Genomic DNA, 5,445 nt, shown 5'->3' with positions numbered 1-5,445 from the left:
TACGCTACCTCTTTAAACACGTGGTTCACATTGTGAACTCGAAAAACACAACTTGTTTTGGGTTGAAATAAGTTACGTAACTAATGTTTCACTTGGGATATGAATATTGAGTCTCCTACCTACTCAGACTTTCTCACTGTTCAGCGTCGAGGATTTCTCCATTCCTTTTTTTAGCGCCAATTTCCTCCGAGACATTTGCTCTGTTCTTTCAAAGCGCTTGCTGTAAACATCCGATGTTGCCGTGGTGCAAACTGTCAAATGAAAAGCTTACATTTCCTGATGATAACGCATGAAATATATTTTTTAATCTACATTATATATTCTTATGGTATTTATCAACATCTGGCTGCTGCTGTTACAACCTTATAAATTGGACGTGATGTTTTGGTTCTGGATGGGGTAACTTGAGTCTGATCTTGGCTTGTGCTTCAGCACTATAGGGTTACATTGTTATTTTAGGATCCAACCGTTTTTTGGAGCTTACATCATAGGCTATTACAGCCTCTTCCTCGTCCATCTTGACCAATCTTTCCTTAATCTGTCTCTTGCATGTCATTTAACTTTATGGGAGATAAACCCTGAATAACCCCTGGGACGCACATCCTCACCTTTGAAAAACCTCCAAGTTTTCAGGTGTCAGCACACAGAAAAAATGTAATAAAGCCCAATTAATGTTGACACCTCCACCTACATCCATAACTCCTCTCGTGAAATTGTGCAAGTTTGGCCTCCCGTTTTTCAACCTTATCACTCTCTAAACTGTATACATTTCCTCCCTCTCTTTGTGTCTAAACTGTGTATTTTTAGTCACCATTTGGCCTCACCTTGTTCCTCCCTTCACTCTCTAGGCCTTCGCTCTTTCTCCCTCTCTCTCCAAACTGTGTATATTTGGGTCTGTCTACGGGGAGTCAGGGGTCATTATTAATCTTGCTAGCTCTCCTACCTTCAGGCACAACAGCAGGGCAGCATGTGTGTGTGTGTGTGTGTGTGTGTGTGTGTGTGTGTGTGTATATAAGTGAGCGGGAAAGAAGTGGTTGCGAATGAGTCAGTTACGCTTTTCGAGTGAAGGTGTAGGAGAACATGTTTTTGTGAGTGCACCGTCTGTATGCCGTTTAGCTGTGTGTGTGTGTGTGTGGGTTTATGTTTCCCAGGGTTTTGTGTGTGTTTGAAGGAGAGGGAAAGTGCATTTTGCCATGATGGATCATGAGAGACCCACATTCTTAATGCACACTCGCACAAGACAGACACCCATGAGAAATGAAGGGGGGAGGAAGGGGGGGGGGTGGGAGAAAGAGAGAGGTGGTGATGAGGAAACAGAGAGAGCAGGGAGAGTCCCTGTTTCTCCTGAACTCATTAACCGTTGTCCTCTCCGCCCTCCCTCCTGCACTCCCACAATGCCAAGCAGCGGCGTGCATCAATAACGCCGGTGACAGCACGAGGGGGAACGGGTCAGACAAGCAAACCGCCATCTCCCTGGCAACCAGCACTACGGCCAATATCGCCAGGACAACAATTGCAGAGCGCACACTTGGGGGTATCCCACTTCCCCGCTGGCCCGACTCCCCTCCTGCAGCCGTCACACAGCGAGGGCCGCCGATCCTGCTGCTGCTGGATCAGAGGAAAGCTAAATCCGCAGCACGGCGCCGGCAGAGGATGAGGCGAAGGGAAAGCCGACTGATCTCGACTCTGAGGTGAAACCGAACGGACAGGAGATTCAATCTGAGCCGAGTTCAGCAGCATTATTCAAGAGGAGGAGGAAAGGGGAAGGGATGTCCATGGAGGCAGTAATCCCCCCAAAAAACAGTCACTGAAGCTGGGACTGTCAGTCTCATGGAGGATCGATGTACCTGCAAGAAGACACAGATTTAAGACAGTGGTTCAGCACTTTCAAAATAAGAGTCTGCTCTGCATACAGAACAACTCAGGTTCAGGATGCAGTAAGAACAGCTTGACTTAATTTAAACAAGCTTGATGTTTTCTGTGCAGAAACAAATAGGCCGTCTATTTGGTGTTATAACTCTAGCTGATAAAATCATGGAGAAGTCATTCCCAACTCAGCAGATGTTACATGGCTTTTGGCTGCTCTCATGGTTTGGTTTTTTTCTGATCTTCCATGTCTGCAGTAAAGTAAAACAATTCTGATAAACATCCACAGTATCAAAGAGCAGACAGGGCCAGCAAGTAGCTGTAAAAATATATATTTTTGGCAAAAGAGTGAAATGTTATTCTGGCAGTTTATAGAGACCAGGGCAAAGACGTACAGAGGGCTAACAGCAGAGTAGCACTGGTTTAATTTTAGCTCTGAATGAAAATGAAGACTCCTCAAATGGAGCAAAAGTCCTGCTTTACTTGACTTTTCAGAAAAATCCCGGAAAGTAAGCATGCATTTTTAACACGGACAGTATTTTCTTATGACACCGTCAACAAAGCTGTAATAACACATTTTATTTGGCCTATATCACAATAACATGCTGTGTAAAGTGTCTTTATGACTGTCATTTATCATGTGGTTGCGTTAATATTTATACACTTACTGAGTTTTGCTTAGAAGACTAAAGGAATATGGACTTATTGCACATACTGTTCATCTTCACTCAGCCTCTCGACTGTTATGTCTTAAGTATAGGACATTTTGCCAATTGATATCCATTATATCAATTTTTTTAGAATCAGGCAAGTCAGCATTGCAGCTGAAATGTATTGTAAGTTGTTTCTTACCGCTTACATGCAGCTATTATAGTCCATATTGTCACACCTCTTTCTTCTCCTTCGCCTTCTTCTTGAGTAGATTTTACAGTGGTACATCTCAGCTGCAAATAAAAAAACAAGCACTTTATGTTAACTTCATCTAGTTAGATTGTGATAGATAGATAGATAGATAGATAGATAGATAGATAGATAGATAGATAGATAGATAGATAGATAGATAGATAGATAGATAGATAGATAGATAGATAGATAGATAGGGCCCATAGGCTATACTCTCACACACCAAATTTGATTAAGCTCCCTTGCCTGTTAATGTTTAGTAATATAATTAATTCATTAAAGGTTAATGGTTCTGTCATAGCAAAACTGCACATATGAACATGGACATGAAGTGTGTGTGTGTGTGTGTGTGTGTGTGTGTGTGTGTGTGTGTGTGTGTGTGTGTGTGTGTGTGTGTGTGTGTGTGTGTGTGTGTGTGTGTGTGTGTGTGTGTGTGTGTGTGTTTGTTGCAATATGAAGAGAGAGAATGAAGAAACAGAGTCAGAGGTTGAGCAAACGTCTCGCAGAAATTGGCGCTAAAAGGAAATAAAAGTCGTCGCGCTGAGTTAAATATCATATCTAGTAATATCGTGTTTTTTCGTATTATTTGTTAATAATAAAATCCCTACGATATGTCAGATGTGAGTTTGAGCGCCTCCTGATAGATGTGAAGCGACGACTGCGGTGGCTCCGATGGAAAAACAAGGCGAGGAAGGGCGGTGGAGATTATTGCGGCAGCTCAGCCAATCACACAGCGAGACTCTCCAGGGGCGGGACTTGAGCGTGGGGTGTCGGCCAATGAAAGCGCAGATGCGGATTCCAGCCCCCACGTGGGTTCTGAGTTCCAAACAACAACCGCCGGGCTTTGGGCCAATCACAGACGCTGAAGGTGTTAATCTTGACGCGGATTGGCTCGCTCCTTTTCACAGAGTCCCCCTCACTCATCACGTTTAGCCCGTTGTTATTAACTCTTTCGTACCACACAGGAAGGAGCTGCTTTGCTCATAAAACACAAACCTGCACTGTAATAGCCAAATGTGAATTAATGAATGATTCACAGGCGGTTTGTTTTTAGAAACGCGATACATCAGTTAATCCGGACTGTTTCAAAGCCTCATTTCAGACACATTTAAAGAAAAGGCGAGGGTAATATAGTGAACTGTAGTGGTGGAAGGAGCACATGGGGAGCAGCGCTGCAGCCTCTTCAAGCGTTGCCCTGATCATAATCAAATCAGCATGCAAGAAAACCAATGGGATTAAAAGCACATGAGAAATGCATGCTTTAGCAGTGAGGTATAACCCACATTCACACATTCAGGCTCTAAAAGTGTGGCTCAAACCTGCTCCTGTAGTGCGGCCTGCATTACATGTTAGAGAAACATACTCTGGAAATGATTGAAACATGCAGAAATACACCCACCCCCCCTTCTCCTCTTCCTCTCTTGTTTTAATTGCACTGATGTTTTAAAGTTGATAAAGCCACACGTGTTGTTGACGCCTTTCAGTTTCTACAAAGTCCCAACCGAAAAAAACGCGGAGACATTAAAAGCAGCCATTTTAAATAGCACTAAAGTCATTCCCTCCTACGCTATGCAGTCACACAGGCACCAACACTGACAAACCAAGCATCAATCTTCTCTCCCTTTTTTTAACCTCCAAAAAATATATAGGCAAGGTTCTCATAAAGGAGCAGAAGAAGAAGGCTAGCATCGCCTCTCAGTGGAGGCCTCGGGAATTACACGTGTGAGCATGACAAGTGTGTATACAAACTGGGCAATAAACAGCTATTAAGCGTGCTTTTTTCATTACTGCACATCTTAATTGGTTAGATTGAATATAAAGAAAGAATATTTTGCTGCTTTTCTTGGTAAAAAATCATGTATCCTTGTTGGTTTTTAGTTCAGTTTTCTCCTTGAGATGTCTTCCAATATAACCAGAAGAGACGTAGGAATAAATGGTAAGAAATTGAGTTGTGCTGATGAGGGAAAGAAGAACCATTAGTTAGAAAAAGTGGAAACAGAACATGGTTCATATTTTTTTTAAATAAAGCAGGAAGCAGGTGCCTAAAAAGCTCTTGTAGCATCCTCAGACTTATTTTCCATTGTGCTCAATCCCTTGCAAGTAGAAAAAATGTGACAACAAGAAAGGGAAAACATTCAACTCTCATTTTCTTACAAAAGTTGCATAATGTGTGTATTCTTTGGGTAAGATGAGACTTAAGGTGAACAAGTAAGATCCATGGCCTTCTGTATTTTCAATAAACATATTTATTTCTTTTTGTACCGTGTTCTCTCTTTTCCACCGTATATTTCCACCTGGAATATAACAAAACGGTTTTAAAATACTCCTGTTGAAGTCCAATTTCCAATTATTTTCAGATATGGGCATTACACAAATGGTGATCTTAAAGCCTAACCTGTTTCCTTAGATATTCAACACTGGCTAACAGGTTGCCATGTAATGCATACGTGCAGAATTGTGCTCTGTACGAGTGGATTTTTGGTGAAACAGACGCATAAAGTGTCAGGGAAGAGAGGAAGCAAAGTAAAACAATGCAGCAGCAAAACACTCCTGTTTCGGCTTGTTTTTTTGCAACAACGAGAAGGACATCCATCCGACTCAAAGATGGATCCATAGGTAACCTCTGAAATTGAACTGAAGACATGAGAGAGGAAAAAAGGGTGGTAGAATGACTTA

The sequence above is a fragment of the Eleginops maclovinus genome, chromosome 10, assembly GCF_036324505.1.
Source record: "Eleginops maclovinus isolate JMC-PN-2008 ecotype Puerto Natales chromosome 10, JC_Emac_rtc_rv5, whole genome shotgun sequence".
NCBI classification, from domain to species: Eukaryota; Metazoa; Chordata; class Actinopteri; order Perciformes; family Eleginopidae; genus Eleginops; species Eleginops maclovinus.
This window is presented reverse-complemented; position numbering follows the sequence as displayed.